This window comes from Ochotona curzoniae, unplaced genomic scaffold, assembly GCF_017591425.1.
Source record: "Ochotona curzoniae isolate NIBS_2020 unplaced genomic scaffold, NIBS_Ocur_1.0 contig_64, whole genome shotgun sequence".
NCBI lineage: Eukaryota > Metazoa > Chordata > Mammalia > Lagomorpha > Ochotonidae > Ochotona > Ochotona curzoniae.
In genome coordinates, this window is record NW_024466502.1 from 51,881,680 (window position 1) to 51,899,558 (window position 17,879).

The 17,879-nt window shown below is 36.1% G+C and overlaps 1 protein-coding gene across 1 annotated transcript in view; it reads right to left on the reverse strand.

Annotated features, from left to right (window-relative positions):
* The window catches only part of NBEA (neurobeachin), a 483,658-nt gene that overhangs the window by 111,616 nt on the left and 354,163 nt on the right, over positions 1-17,879 (reverse strand). The window lies entirely within an intron of this gene.

Sequence of the window (17,879 nt, forward strand, 5' to 3'; positions counted from 1 at the left end):
CAACGCATAATACAGACAAGGATACTTCAAAAAGTGTGTGTGAAACTGACATTTAAAAATAGACTGTTTTCTGTGAACTCCTTGAAGATCCTTCATATAGTTAGTTTTTTCCAATATCACTTCTCTTTCTTCTTTGCTCAGTAATGTCCAGTCATCTCAAAAGTGTCCACATGGTCAACTCCAAGTGATGCTTAATTATTAATCTAAGCCAGAGCTTGGTGAACATTTTTTTTACAAATGGTCAGATAGTGACTTTTGCTTCAAATTTTTATTTATTGGAAAACAGAGTGGGAAAGGAAGTAAAAGGGAGAGAGAGAAAGATACTTTGCATGTGTCTGTTCACTCCCTAAATGGCTGCAACAGCTAGGGTTAGTTCAAGCCAGAGCCAGGTGTGAGGAACTCCAGATAAGTCTCCAACATGGGTGTAGGGACTCAAACACTTGGGTCATAATTGACTTTCTCCAGAGTTTTAGTAGGAAGCAGTATCAGAAGATGAGTAGTTGGAACTGGTATAGATATTCTGATATGTGATGTGGGTATCCCAAGCCATAGTCTAACCACCTGTGCCACCATAGCCAGTTCATGGTCATAGAATATTTTTAGGCTTTGCAAGCCATCTACTCAACTTCGTCATTATGGGATGGACACAGTCATACACGATATGTAAATAAATGGCTTAGGCTGTGTGCCAAATAACCTTTATTTACAATAAGGAGGATGGCTGAATTTGGCCTCATGATTAAAGTTATTTTTGATCCATGGTCTAAATTAACTGTGACAGTATTACTTCTTGCTTTTCCAAATTTTCTTCCAACTTTGGGGAAGAATAGTTGGCTCAGCACTTTTTGGTGAGAACTAAGTCAAAAGAAGTTGGGACTATTTTAGAAATGCTGATGTGATTTGGCATAGCCTATTAAGCCTCTACCCACAAAGCCAATATTCCAAAAAGGTACAAGTTGAGTCCCAGCTGTCCCACTTTCAACCTAGTTCTTCATTAATGGGTCTAGAAAAGCAGTGGAAAATGGCCCCAAACCTTTGCACACATGTGGGAGACCAGGAAGATGCTCAATGACAGAGCCCCAGCCATTGTAGCCATTTAGGGAACAAATTAATGCATGGAAAGATCTTTCCCTCTATCTCTCTTTCTCACTCTGCAACTCTGCCTTTAAAGTAAATAATCTAGAAAAAAAAAAGAAAAAAAGAAAAGCTAATGTAACATGGTGCTGGCATCTCTCTTAACCTTTGTTTTTGGGATGGAGATATGATGGTGGAAACTTCAGGAACTACCATATGAGAAGACCAAGACAGCACCAGGAATGGTGCTAATACTTAATAGTCATCAATATTTGCTGCTTGTTGAACAATGCAGGTATTTCCATATTTGCTTAAGCCACTGTTATCAAACCTGTAATAATCATGTTTCCTCTTGATCACAACATAAACTGACAATATATAAATGCTTTTTACTTTCATTGGTATTTTCTATTACACTTACATTTGGTTTGATGAAAATAAAAAGCGATTATAGCATTTTACATATAGTACAATTTTTAAGTTTTAAAAACAAGCAATGATGTTTCTTTTTATATTTTGTTCTCTATGACTATATATATAACTATATATATGTACATATATATATATAATCATTTGCTCTTTTTAAAAAAAAATCCCATTTCATACATTTTGGTTACTTTTTGTCTTTCCCTAGACTTTTAAAAGTTTTTTTGGAGGAAGTCAGACATTTATTTAAAATCTGAAATATTTTAAGCCTTTAGACTCCAATTTAAGCCTTGTCTCTGTTATTCACTAAACACAGAACATTAGAAAAGTTATTGCGCCCCATCTGAGTTTTATCATTTGTAAAACGGTGATAACTCATTACTTGGTAGAGCAAGCACAGACAATGAATGTGAAGTATGCAGCCCCAGCTATTCCATTCTGTTCTTAAGTTCCCATGTCCTCTGAGCATCATGTGACAGCTGTTTATTTCTCTTTAACAAAATAAAACTAAGGCCTTTTGAAAAACCCATGTAGTGAAATGAGTAGTATATAATGTAAGAAGAAAGGACAGATCTTTCCATGAAAGTTATGTTGGCTCTGGCATATAAACACTGGTGTACCAGCAGGATATTCATATCTAGATCTGAACATCTACACCAAGCATTTCTTTCCATGACTCATGTTCTGTTTCTATGTTCATTATAGCAGACAGGTAGCTCAAAAATTACATAGGACAGTTAGAGCTCCAAGTTGAACCAGGTCTGGAAAAACTGTTTCAATGATTAATTTAAGGCTTGCCAGTCCAAATTAACCCTTTACGGCTGGATCTGTGAAAATAACTCTATACTATTAGCCAACAAAGAAAAAATCCTTGGCTGACTGGCATGAGATCAAGCCTTTCCAGGATAGGGTAGCTGTTGAGATAAAATGGAATAAGTGGTTCTTCTGCTTAGCTCCGATGTGGCTGCTTAGTCAGCAGGCACTTGTTGCACAGTGCCTGCTTCTATGTTGCACTGGGCCAGTTGAGCTCACACAAGTTTGCAGAGGAGTTTGTAGAGGAGAATACACCGGGCCAGCTGAGCTCACAGGAGTTTGTAGAGGAGTATGTCTGGTAGGACACCAACTTCATAGAGAGTACATGTTTGCCAAATTTCCCAAAATAGAGGGAGTTCTCTGATATCCAGTGAGCTACAACCCAGCCCACCCCAACATGTCCAGGAGGGCCTCTTCCTTAGGTGCTATGACAACTCTAAGGAGATCGGCTGATCCTTTGGCATGTTATTCTTATATTCTATAGAGTTGCCTTTATTTCTTAGTGGACACTGCCTTGTTGCCTCACTGCCTGTTATGATTTATGTAATAATTACTTGTAGTATTTGCTCCCTGCCTAATTGCAGATGGTTTCTCTCTACTGGGTCCAGGCTGACACATAAATTTGTTTTTCCTACCACCACTCTCTCAGTGCCACATAGTGAAAAGGAAAATGATTTTGCTGGTAGCTTATAATTAGTGCAGGAAGCAAAATAAGGAAGGTAGGTGTCAAGGTGCAAAACAATTCCAAGCAATGGAAGCCTGATGAAGTGTGCAACCCCTACCAAAGAGGCCACGGGAAGAAAAATGATTTATACATTGTAGCTCATAGTCACTCACTGCATATTTAAATATTTGAAGTGCATCCGATTTTTGAAGGATAGTGCTGGCAATTATTCCTAACTCCCTGCTAGGAAACCCTAATAGCGAGAGCTAAGGTCCTCTTCATTCTCCAGCAAGCCACCTCTTGCTTTTCCTTCTCATTTCCTTCAAAATTCACTTACGGATCAGAATTTTCTTAAAATTTATTTGAAGTTTCCCATCTGATAATTTTTTCATTAAAGAATTGTAGTCAATCTTTATAGCTATCTTTCCTGTCACCCAATTTAAAATTATCATACATTTCTTCTACTTTCTCTTCTACTTTATTAATTTGCATTAATTCTTTGCATGTCTATTTGTTATTTTCTGACTACTCCCTGTGACATAAAAGTTACATGGAAAAAAAGGTTACATGGAAACAGGAGTTTTGCCTATTTTGTTTATTGCTAAATACAGAGTATGTAAAAAAAAAGTGCCTTGCACATATGTGATCTTTATGCATTTGTTAAATAAATGATTATGGGAAACTCATAGTGGTAATAGAGATGAGGAAAATTACAGACATAGCTTACAAAGTGTATGCAATTTGAATACTTTGTTGAACTGGAAAAGCATTCCCATTTGACCTTCAGATAGTGTACAGTCTAGTAGTACAGTGTACCAAACATTCTAGTGACTTAGTGATCTTTAATCAGGATCTAAAAAGCAACTAAGAGGCTGGAAAAGAGACACAGCCTGCAGACCCAGCATCCCATATGGGTGCTGGTCTGAGTCCTGGCTGTTTCACTTTCAATCCAGCTGCCTCTTAATGGTGAGGTATGGCCTAAGACCTGAGGTCCCAGCACTGGTGTGGGAGACCTGAAAAAAAGCTCCTGGCTTCCAGCTTCATATGACCCAGCTGTGGCCACTGCGACCATCGGGGGAGCGAGCCAGTGGATGGAAGATCTCTTGATCTGTTTCTCCTCTCTTCGACTTTAATTTTCAAGGTAAATAAACAAATAAATACAGAAAAATAGATCATCGAAATACAACAAATGGTTTTTTTCTAGCACTTTAATTCGCACCACCATAGAAACCCTGTCTAAGTTACATCCTATTTCGGACACAGCCTGCTTCCTACAAATAATGGTTCCTTCTCTCTAGAAGTAAGAGAAAGACTTTAGCTAAAGAATTCTGACTTCCTGTTACTACACTTTTGCTTCCCACATATAAGATAATGTTTACTGAAGGGTGTCAGATAATATCACTTGGCACTGCTCTTGAGCATAAAATTTTACTCCTGGTATGTAATTTAAAGCACTTTTGGTAATAAATGTAATACAGATATGCTGAAAAAGAAGAGACCAAAAAATGAGGAAATCCTCTCTGTATATCTGACTTTCCAATAAATAAATAAAACTTAAAAAAAAAAGAGGAAATCTTGAGATAAAATAGTAGCATCTAAATAAACCTTGTGATTATCATGGGCTTCTATGGATAGTTCCTAGGGTCCTCCTTATTTGTTTTTCTGTAGGGACGCCCTGGAGCCTTTGGGAAAGTATCATACTAGGCTTTAGAAACCACCATTGCAGAGGCAGGGGATGAAGTCAAAGTCTGTGAAACTGGAGGCAGAGGCACCAGATGGGATATTACTTCAGGCAAGTGATGAGGAGTTTAATCAATTTGTATACATTTCAGAAATGTAAAAGAATACCATTTATAGTCGATTAAATACTGAGTTTATGGTACTTTTCTATAAAAATCTGGGCACCCAGCCCAGGTCTGAAATATGACCCTATACTATAAAATTGTCTCGGTTTTATTTATACCTTTACTGGTTGCATAATGATCTGCAAATTTTAGGAACTTTTATAATAACCCTTTGAGTTTGTTTCTCATTATACTCCCAGATATTTCTTTAAATCACTTAAGTACTTTCATCTATACTTGAGGTTTGTGGTTTTGTCTGCTTTCTTAAGCCAACTCTTTCATTTCATCTAGTTTATTTTGCCTGCTTCTCCCAATTATTTAATGTAGTATAAAACTTAATGCACAAACGCTAACTACTTCATTTAGGTTTCATATTTTGAAAATTGAATAAACATAATGTTATTATATCATATAGGTCATAAACAAAAATAATACAGCATTTTGATTCCAAATCTTCTGAAACTCTGTGATTTCCTTAAATTACCACTGAGCTAGCATCTTAGTAACCAGTGAAGAGTTCATGCTAGACTCTACCCTGAGTTCTGCTCCATTCAACATACGAACCGAAGCAGACATGAAGCTATCTAAAGCGAATGTAGCAGAAACCCTTCACAGCTCCCCTACTTACACCGTGTGACTAACACATATTATCTTGTGATCATGTTCAAGGAAAACAGACTTGCTGTACACCACAAGCATCAGACATGCGCATGTTGTTGTCTGGAGCATGTTACAGGGCTGTCAAAGCAGGTTTATCTTTTTCCCTCTAAAGGCTGCTAACGTTGCATAATTTTAAAAATATTTACTTATGACAGCTTCATTGGTCACATATCATTCATACATTATTAGAACAGATAAAACAAAACACTTTTTTCTTTGACTATGGTAAGTTAATTTGCTTCAAGTTGTATTTTCTGGTAAAAATCAGTAAAAAGGCTGCAGAAGACTGGAATACTATTTGCAGTGTTCATAAGATTGTCACATTCAATATCCACTTACATATTCAACAATTTAATTAAAGGTTTTTAGTGCACTATAAAGCTGCAAGTCCACATTAGTTTCATAATTCTATATACATTTCAATGACTCCAACAAATACAAAGATACATCAAAAAATTTGTGGGAAAAATGAAATTAAAATGAATCTATATCCTTTTAGAAAATGTTGAAGCCCACACTTAATTTTATCATAATATTTATTCTTCTTGAACTTTCTGAAGGCCCCTCCTTTGCAATGATTTTGAAATTTCTGAACCAAAGTAGAGTTATCTTTTACTTCCATTTCCTAAGAATGTTTGAAGTGATCTCATCTATTCTTTAAGATGAAGTAATGAAGAGACTCACATTCACACGTGGAATTATCCTGTCTTTCCTTATTTGCCAGCTTGATGGAAAGAGATGAAAATTCCCAAAGGGGAGCTGTATTACATTGCCATTCTCCAATTAAAAAAAAATAAGAAATCCTCTATGATGCACTGTCTGTGATACAAGATCTGCTAAAGCAAAAGGAGTCTCAAACAAGAAACAATTTAAAATACTGAAGAGAAGTCAGGAATCATAAGGCCCAAAAGATTGAAATGGAAAACAAAACAAAACAAACAAAACAAAGCTTTTGCGAGTCACATCATCTCCCAATTCTTTACTAGCAAAAAGAAGTCATATCTAATTGTCTGTAAGTTTAGAGCTCTTTAAAAATAATTTTGGATGATAGACCATTAAGATAATTTTTAGTATACAATTTCGATGAAGTTCAGAACATTGAATAACTCTGCTATAATAAAACTTCAACATCTTTCTGCTTATTTTGGTGAATAAAATTTTCATTGCTTCTATAAAAATTTTATAAATGGCTCCAAAATTATTACTCTATTTTTCTAGCAACAAATAAAATTCGGATTTACTTATTATTCATCTCATTTAAAGAAGTAAATTTATAGCATTTCATTTTTTGTGTTTAATAATTATTTTTTCAAATCCACAATATGTTTGTTATTGGATAACTGTATGTTAATAATCATAGTAATTCATTCCAGAAAAAAACTTAAACTTTAAAATTAATATGATGTAGTGATCTATAAGTCTTTGAAGTGCAAATATCAAAGATTATATAAATATAGGAGAGAAAATTCATTGGAAAAATGAGTCAAAAAGAAAGGAATTACATAAAGTGTTCAACTTTTAAAGAGAGCTTACTTTTATGGATTTTAATAGATCACAGAAATCAAATCTCTATTGGACACAACTGATTCAACATGGCATATCTTAGAAGTGATAAAACAAGTGTTATTTTAAAATGTTCATGTTTAGAACATGCTGGTTATTACATATGTTTCAGAATTAGCTGTTTATTTACTTGAAAGGTGGGAGAGGGCAGGGAGAGACACAATGTAACTGCACTATTCTGTGCTGCTTTTCCACACAGTAGATGGGACCTGGATCAGCAGCTGAGCAGCTGACCTCAAGCTCACATTCCAATATAGGATACTAGCACTGAAAGCAGTGGCATAATTTGCTGTACCACAACCCTGGTCTAGTCTTGACATTTCATATGTTTAAAATTTTTTGGATAGGCAATCGGCCTGCCCGTTAAGGCACTGGTTAGGATGCCTGCATCCTACCTCAGAGAGCCTCAATTCAAAGTCTTACTATGTTAATAATTCCAACTTCCTGCCAAAGGAATTCCTGGGATGCACAGGTGATGACTGAGGTAACAGGGACCTTACCATCACATGAGAAATACAGACTGAGTTCCTAGCTTTGGGCTCTAGCTGGCCCAGACCTGAGGAGGAATAACTCGGTGGATGGGAGGTTTTACTCAATTAATAATACCGCCATCAAAACTGAGCTGTTAAAGGCAGGTATTATGATCAGTAAAATATAATATGGACAAAAACGCTGATCACTGAATCCAATCTTTTCATAAAATTTAAATAGAAAACCATTGGTCTTGATGAAAATAATTTAATAATACTAAAATTGGAAATGTGAAAATCAGAAATGAATGTAAACTGTGAATTCATCAAGATGATCAAGAAGTTAAGCTGGGGATGCAAAGTTTCCAGTAATTTACTCAATTCAAAGTAAGCAATAGGCTATAATTCTGAGGTTAAGCACTCATTATGCAGCATGGGCTATAAGACACACCACAATGTGGAGAAATTAGATACCTGCTCACAGGGAGTATTTATTTAATGAATTTTTGTGTTTGTTCTAATCAATCAACTTATGTACCTGCTTTCCTTGTGCAGAAGACTCACCTAGAGTCTGTCTTTCTTACTGATTGCGAGACATCAAGGAAAGTCAGCTAATTTTGAATTTTAAAGTTTCTTATCATTAACATGAGAACAATAATAGTAGCTAATCTCACAAGGTAGTTGTGAGACTGAATAAGATAAATCTTTAAAATGCCTAGGAAAGTAACTGGGCATATATGAAGTGCTTAACAAAAGTCTACTATGACAATTATTCCCTATCTTTTCACATTTATGCATATAGTGAAAAACACAAACTGGTTCTAACACTTATAATTGACTCAAAATTTTAAAAAATACTACTGTCAGGTTACTTTATTTTTGTCCCATTCATAAATGTACTCATGTGTAAATATTATACATCTGGTTCATTTCCTTAAATTTGACACACTTTAAAAACTCACACATTTTACCTCTGCTGTCCTTTCAGAAAGGGACAGGATTGGATGGGACGGAGCCTAGAACTCTGCAATAATGGAAAGAAACCAACTTCCAATTTTTAATATTTCCTTTTCACACAGAGCACGTTAACTACCCTAGCATTATTCTGTACAGTGCCAATTTAACCTAGCTGTACTTGTGATGTCTTTAGTTTTCAGACTTACTTTCCTTTATTGCAGGTTATCTGGAGTTCTGAGTTAGAGGTTTTATTGTGAGCCAATTTGGTAATATGGAGCAATTTTGCAGACTGTATCAATATCAATACAAACATTTTATTTTCTAAAATATTTCATATTAAATTTTAAGTATGGGTACAAATGACACATGATTAGTGGAGAGCTGAAATAATTATCTTTCTAATGGTCAAATGATTCTTAGCTTACATAGCAGACATAAAAGAGAATCGCCTTTCACTGGAGATCTAATTAGATTCTGACATGAATCTTTTAAGACACTGAAAACCTTTTACTAAAAGAATTAAAAAACACATACAAAAGTAAGAATAAGATTTTAATGAACCAATACATTTTTTAAAATTTAAGAACTTAAATGTATTTTCTTTGGTTAGTGTTTCTTTATCTTCATCTGGAGAAAATGGCATGTAATATAAATATGAGTACACTTTTCAACTCTTACCCATTCAATAAGCTTCAAATATTAAAATAATTTGCACCCTCAAATTTCATGAAAATCATGATGGAATTTAGATATGTAAAGTATACATTTTATGGCACATAGTTATTTTAAAAGGAGTTACTATTTTTAATAATGGTATAAACATCTTTATTTAACAATATGTGAATTCTGCCTAGCTTTTAAATTCCACTTGTTCTGATACTCAGCTCCTCGTGCTCCATCACACTTTTGTGCACATGCACCCTGTTTTTCTCTGCCTCACAATCTCTTCCTATTTTGTTCTTCTGAATAACTCCTATTAATAAGCATGCTAGCAGACCCTGTTTCTCACTATGCGAACCTTGTGTATCCATTTTACATTATAATCCTTACTACATCATAATTGTCAACTTACTTACTGGTGTTTTTTGCTTACCTGTGAATAGAGCTGAGCACTTAGTAAGATGTAAAGGTACTGAAGAATTGTCATTGTCATTGTTGGTCAATTAATTTATGCAAAAATCCCTAGTAATTTATATATCACACATATTAATTAAAACCATTCACATTAAGAAAAAGTTGATTTCCAATTAATTATGGACAGGCCATGCATAGCACCCTTTCTGCAAAGCTCCTTTGAACCATATTTATTGCCTAGGAGCTCACTATAGCCTGGCTACAGAGGATTGAAGCAGGATGTTATAATATAACAGTATTGATCTAAGTAGCACAGCACAAGTATTGGGTGTGTAAACACTGTCCATTACAGCCACACAACTGTGGATGCTGCTGGCTGACCCCATCAAATAATCTCTCTTGATTATCTGAATGTGAGCTATCCAGAGACAATTTCATTGAAAAGGGTGGGAAGAAGCAAAAAGATAGCAAGTAGGCAGTCATCAGAAATCACAAGACAGAGTTCAGAAAAAGCAGAAGCCAAGCCCAAATCACACAGGTTTGGTTTAGTGCTGCCTGCTCCAGTTGTGTCTGGAATTGCCTTTGTCCTGGCTTCAGTCATGCTTCCCTTCTTTCAGTCCCTGGGCATGTAGTGTTGCTTTCTGCCAGAGAGCGAACATACATGCTCTCCCCCACCTCTCATCCCCACCCTGTTTGCCCAGGTAACTTCTAACCTATATTCTCTGGCTCTCTTGCATTTTTCTTCTTCTCAACTGATTTCTCTGACTAAATAGAATTTTTATTGCACACTCTCATAGCACTATTCTGAGACAAGTTTTCTTCATGGGCTCTTTGGGATTAACTTCTCAGCCTAGTTAACACTGACTTCTCTTTCATACATTTTTGGAGGCAGGACACACTCAACTCATGACCAGGAATAGTTCAGATCTGGATAAACTTCCCCCTTTTTAAGAAGGGGCCAATGGAACAGAAACTCTCTCTTCCTCTAGACATTCCTGAGCATGTGCTGATTTCTGGAAGTGTTGCAGCCAGGCGGCTACTGGTGTGATGATGAGGGCAAACCAAGGATGACAATGAACCTGGGTTCTTGAAAACATCCACAAGCAACTGAGTCAACAGCCTTGGAGATCACTGGAATCCAGGTATCACTACTTTCTGAGAGCTCTACCTGTCTATGTATACAATATTTGTCTGTCTGTATTAATGAAGCCATTTCAATTTGTTATTCTCAGGTAAAATGTTTCTGATAAAAGTCTTACAACTTCATATAACATTCATGCATTCCTTTGAAGAAAGAAAATTGGATTGGAACTGGAGTGGCTAACACTTGAAATGGCATCCCTCTGGGATGCAGGCAACTCAGGCAGCAGCTTTACCTGCTTTAGCACAGTTGTGAGCCTCTAAACTGGTTCTCAACCAACAGTGCTGCCTGCCTAAACCAGTGTGACTGTGATCCTTAGAACATTCCCTGTTCTTATTTGTCAGAATAAACAAGTACAGACTTTGCTAACACATAGTTCAATAGGTTCAACTAAACCCTTATCTATCTGTATGCCCTGTCTGCCATGTTGCAGTAGAAAGTGGCTGACTTTAAAGGATTACAAACAAATGCTCTGTAACTCCGGGAAAGTTCCTTAACACAGACAATAACATTCCCACACAATGAGAAGGGTCATGTCCAATACACACAGAGGTTGGTCCCAGGGCAGTACTCCATGTGCACATGAAGACATGAACACACCATCTTTCCACAGTTCTGGGAAAGTCCTGAGTCAGATGCAACAGGGGTAGGCACTGCTCTGGTTCTGGCCCAGGTGCTTCCCCTATACAGATATTCTGATTCTATTCCTGCATCTGCATCTCACATCGATCTACCTAAGTCCAATGATTTGCTGTAATTTGTTATTAGAGACTACCTATTGGATGGGTTTGAGTGTTCTGTCTGCTGGGTTTGAAGTTAAATCTTTTTTTTTTTTTTTTTTGGAAAGGCGGATATACAGAGAGGAGCAGAGACAGAGAGGAAGATCTTCCATCCGATGATTCACTCCCCAAGTGAGTCAATGGCCGGTACTGCGCCAATCTGAAGCCAGGAGCCAGGAGCAGTTCCAGGTCTCCCACGTGGGTGCAGGGTCGCAAGACTTTGGGCCGTTCTCAACTGTTTTCCCAGGCCACAAGCAGGGAGCTGGATGGGAAGTGGGGAGCTGGGTGGGATTAGAACCGGTGCCCATATGGGATCCCGACGCATGCAAGGCAAGGACTTTAGCCACTACACTATTGAGCTGGGCCCTGAAGTTAAATCTTTAAAAAAAAAAAAATATTTGTGCTTCAACTACAGGCAATTCAATTACTGAATTTCCTCCAGTGGTATTTTTACTTCTGCTCAGCAATCCAGGCTACAGAGCAATTATCTCATCAAGAAATACAATTCAGCTTCACTGTAAACAGTTCAGTAAATGCCTCTTGCTTGTTTGTGAATGTCTTTCACAGATATCTGTAATGGAGTACACAGGTTTTAGAGAGTTCTCAACTTGTAGGCGATCACAATAGTTCTTTCAGGGTTAGGTGTTCCTTAAAGTATCTTCTACATTTCTCAATTTCTCCCAGATTGGAATTTTTACTTAAGCTTAGTTTATATACCTTGCTTAAAAGGTAATGTATTTGAAGCAAAATATTATTTTGTCGACAATTAGTCATTTTTATGTTTTGTTTTAGCAAAATGGTAAAGGCTGTTAGCATCATATCCCATTTGATCATCAAACAAGAATTTACCCACTGCCTGTAGATGCCAAGTGCTGATGACACATTGGTCAATAAGGCAGAGATGGGCATTCCTTCCTTAGAGCCAAGACTGTCTACTCCTGCTTTTATTTATAAGATGATATTTGACCTGGTTGCTAAGGTAATAGAATGAACTGCTATATTTAATATTCTATCACTGAACCACTCATGCCCCAACCTGTATTTAATATTCTTAACTCAAGTGTCTCCATTATAACAAGGTTATATTTCTGCAAGCAACAGGCTGTCCAAAGCACTCATTGCAAAAAAGATGAACTGAGAAAATGATTTCAAAGTTAGCTATAACAAATGGTAACTCTATTGAGATCTACAATTATGTACAGAGAGCACTGGACGGAACATAATTAATGTAAGATTAAACCTGCATTTTGGAAAGAGCATTCTGGAAGCAGTTTCAAGAATGGAAAGAAAGGAGCTTAACTGGACATCAGAATGATTTCAGTAGGAAGTGGAGAAAGTCTAATCTAAGCCAATTGCAGTAGGCAGGAAGACAGAAGAGAGTAGGCATATTTCTGATACTGAATTACGAGTCTTGCATTATTTCATTTTATGCTAAGGGAAGAGTGAAATGAATGAAAGTGCTGCAGGAGACTCTAGCTGCAGTGACACAGTGATGCAGTGCTCCGTCATCTTCCAGGCCTACGGGTACATGCAGACTACAAGCACTACAAAAAGAAGACTGAGTTCAGGCTTCAGATATGGCAACCACATTGGTCATTATCACCCACATCAACGTAATTTCTGCAAAGGAAACATATTAGCAATCACAAAAAATTAACCTGTCTATTCTGGACTATTTTAAAAATAACCAGTGAATAAAATATAAGCAAATTAAAACATTTAATCTGTTATTTTAAGAGTTGTATTTTTCATCTACTTGAAAGTCTACTTGAAAGTCTACTTGAAAGTCTCTCTCACACAGAGAAGGATTGCGATAGAGAGAATTTTCCATCCAGTGGGACACTCCTCAAATGCACACAAAAGACATTTGGGAATGTGGAGTCTATCTGGGTCTCCACACGTGGGGAGCAAGGGCCCAAGGACTGAAGCAATCATTTGTTTCTCTCCAGGATGCACCAGAGCAGGAAGTGGGATATAATACGGGGATCTGGAATGAAGATGTCCCAAAGGCAGCTTGACTTCGTATGCCACAAAGACTGTCTCCTAATCTGTTATTAACACTTTTCTATCCAGTTTTAAATATCGGGATATTCCAAAAAGTTTGTGAGAAGTGGAATGAAAACCCTAGTTTAAGGCAAAGGAAATAAAATGGAAGTCTATGCATATGAGAGTCTTTGAAAAGTTAAAGGAAATGCACATTTTGAAAAGCACTATGCCTTGATAGCCATTTTTTTTCTCTTTTAATACTTAATAGAGTTTATTTTCCAAAGTTGTCATGTTACAGGAAAAATACACAGAAAGTACAATGAGAGCCCAACAACTCCACTTTCTTCTCTCTACAGTTCCTTCCGTTATTGACATCTTGTTAGCACTGATGATCCAATATTGATTACAACAACGAGTTTTCAAGGCCTTTATGATGATTTAATAGCTTGAAATGAAATAGGAGCCACTGGAGTTTTAGAACATGGACAGTACTTAACAGATTTTCATTCCAAATATCATTCACTTTTGAATTTTTACTTAATTAACAGATTATTTGGAAGTAAAATTCTATTCCTAAATTATATTTCTCATAAACATGAAGCCACCACTGTCTCCCAATACTCAACATTATGTGACTTTCGATTTTGTTTATTTGAAGATGATGACTTCCATTCCTCATGTTTAGCATTTATAATTATATTTACATTTGAAATAGAGTAGCTTTTCTTTTTTTTCATATCAAGTGAATGATGATGAATCTTTGACTAATAAAAGTCCAAGATCCCTAAGGGAATGTTGTAATAGTTTGGTAATATTGTATTTCTAGGAAAAAGATCATAATTAAAGATTAAGGAACTATTTTACAAATAATCAAAACAAATAATGATAAGGAAACTCAATTAGATAGGACAGCATAAACAAAGTGGAACAAAACTAGTGAAACAATCACAATGTGAATGAAAAATTTACAAAAGAAACAGGGATACTTAAAAAGAGTTAAATGTGGGCCTGGCACAATGGAATAGCCAAACATTTTTGCACCAAAGTAAATTTACAGATATTTCTGTTTTGAATTTCATTTTTTTCTTTTTTTTATTAATTACATTGCATTATGTTACTGTTTTTCTTAAGATTTATTCATTTTATTGAAAAAGCAGATTTGGAGAGAGACACAGAGAGAGAGAGGACGATCTCTCATCCGCTGGTTCACTCCCCAAATAGCTGCATCTACCAGAGCTGAGCTGATCTGAGGCCAGAAGCTTCATCTGGATGCGTCATCCTCCACTGCCTTCCCAGATTATAAGCAGGGAGCTGGGTCAGAAGTGGATCAGGTAAGACATGAACTGGAGCTCATACAGAATGCTGGAGCTTGCAGGCAGAGGATTAGCCAGTTGAACCATTGCTCTGCCACTATGCTTTGCTTTTTAAATATTTACTTACTTATTTGAAAAACAGAAGTACAGAGAGAGAGAGGTTAGAGCTAGGAGAGAGAGGGAGCAGAGAAGGGAAGAGAGAGACAGAGAGAGAGAGAGAAAGAGAGACTATTTGTTGTTTCACTTCCTAAGTGGCCAAAATGACTGGAGCTAGTTAGGCCAAACTCAAGAGCCTAGAATGTGATCTGACGCTTCAACATGGAGAGACCCTCAGAAAGACTTGAAGGATTCTGCTTTCCCAGGGGCAACAGAAGGAGCTGGAAAAAAAGTGGAACATCCAGCACTTCAACCAACGTTCATACAGAATGCTGGCTTCACATGTGGTGATGTCAACCACTGTGCTACAACTCTGGCCCCTAAACTTATGTTCTAATTCCATTTTCCTTGAATTCGAGTGTCTTTGTAAGCCTGGAGTGTATATTGTGTCTCTCCATATAAGGTTATTTCTGTGGTTCAATCAAAACCTCCTATTAAAATGTGGAATGTTTCCCCTGGTGTTCAGCATAGTGTGTGGCACACAGCAAAAACTGGACGCATGCAGTTTCATGTGGTTCCTGTGTACATTTTTCCAATATGGATATTTCTGTAAATAAATAAAAACTATGCAGCAACAACCAAATGGCAAACAAATTTACAAAGAACAAGGCACTTTTGGGATATAATTTTATCTAATAAATATAGTATGTAGTATTAACATAGTTAGCTAATAATATTTCAGCAATGTGGTGCTAGAACACATTAGTAGGATAATACTTTAATACTAGACAGAAAGATTCTTAATTCCAATAAAATTCTGGATAACTTTCTATAGAGGAATGTCAAATTAATCTGAGCAAGAAGCAGAAGGAAAAGTGAGATATTCGTGTAAGCATATAATGTTCATAATGTGATAATACTTTAATAAATCTGTTTAAAAATGAAAGTAACAGCTAAGTTTAATTTTTGAAATTTAAGCACAATTTTTAAAATTATACATTTTCCCATGAATTTTTTTCAAGAATTCTTTTAGTTTATACACCTATACAACATACACACACACACACACACACACACACACACATAATATAGGCATGAGATAAACCAGGTCATTAGACTGATTTAAAAAAACAAAACAAAATAAAACAGTACAAACAGATGTTAAAACTTTATGGAGACATTATTATTTACTGTTAGACTGGCAAAAATCCAAAAATTTGACAATACTGAGTTTGCTGTGGAGGAAAACAGACACTCATTATATTGCTGGTTGGAGTAGAAAATAACACAATCATATCAAGCAAATTTGGGCATAGTCTGCTAGATTTCAAATGCTTATGCACTTTGACTCAGCAATTTTAATTCTAGGAGTTTATCCTGTGAATATATTCATGTGAGCTCCAGATGAAATAGGCATCCGATTATTCACTGCAGCATTGTTTACAATAACAAGTCAATGGGAACAAATGTCCATCAGCTGGGCAGAGGGATGTTAGCTAAATAAATTACAGATAAACTTATCATTTATACTATTCAGGGGGACTTCTGAAAAATACAAAGGTACAAATAAAAATGTCAGTGTAAATGAATATTTATTTAGAATGAGAAATTAATACCATCTCAGAAATTAAGTCGTTTTTCTTTGAGTTTTCTTAGGGCAATTTAGCAAACTGAGACAACTTTGTAATTCTTGGCAGCTCCCATATTTCCCAAGGCCATATGGAGTACAGGGCCCTGACACTGAAGCTCCCCGAGCTTTACAATAAATGGGACTATAAGTATCTATGACCACACATATATTCAAACTGACTTGCAGTTACTGCCATAATTGCTTCAACTATCAACATCTATTTTAAATTTATGTTTTAAATGCATAGTATATGCCAGAAATCTCAGGTAAGGCATAAACACATAATACTTTCTTAAAGTTTACTGTATCTGTAAAAAAGCCTTTGCCTGTATAAGCAGCATAATACAAAGGCAATGATTTTAATTACATTTCTGATTTTTATGTCATTTTTATTGATGCTGGACATTAGTACTTTAAATGCATAAAAGGGCCCTTGAATATTAAGAAAAATCTATCATCTAATAAAAAAAAGGTTTGCTGATTTTCCACTAAAAATTTATGTTTATGTTCTGCAGCTATAAACCAGCTTTCCTTGAAAGACATTTTTCTCATGCTGAGAGAAAATAGCAGTCTTATCTTCTAATAAATAAATGCCTAAGCATCTAAATATTAAAATGAAATTCAAGGGTAAATCAAGCTAAGTAGAAATTATACGTCCTTCAACTTTTTTTACCTTTTCTAAAGCACTATGAAAAGCAAAATTTAATACATGACAGCTGACAATTCCAAACTAATCCCTATCTACTTTCGATCTCTTTTCTGAACTGAGGAGCAAAGTCCAGCAGACAGGGCAGGCTGAATCTCAGGTCCAGCAGAAGCTCTCCAGTCTTAATTAAACGGGTGTAAAAACATATGTAAAGAGATGAAAGTGCTTTGCTTTTACATATGGCAAAATAAATCAGTGAAAAGCTGAAAAAAGAAGTAAGATGTTCCATAGGGGCAGGTTAAGCCTGATGCTAATGCTTACTTAAGATGGTGACAGTGTGGCACAGGGAAGCCTTGCTGGCTGCTTTAATTTCTCCCTGGAATAGCTCTCGCTGAACCTTCTGCAGCACATCAAAGTCTCTAGAGCTCAATTAAAATTGGATTATATTGAAATGCTCTATCTATGGGAACTGTGTGCTCACTAACACTTTTCTCTCAGTAATACTCCAGATGACAGTTGCCCATCCCAATTTAAACAGTTGTCATAGAGACGGGGGACTAAAGCAGCAGAGAACCTAACAACACAAAGGAAAGGTACAGCTAAGGTTTCTGTGAATGAGGAACTTGATTTTTTTTTCAGCGACAGTGTTTATTACACCAATGATAAAGCACATGAGACACATACATTATTACATTTTCTATATTTAGCTGACAAGAGCACTGAGGTTATTTAAACATACATGG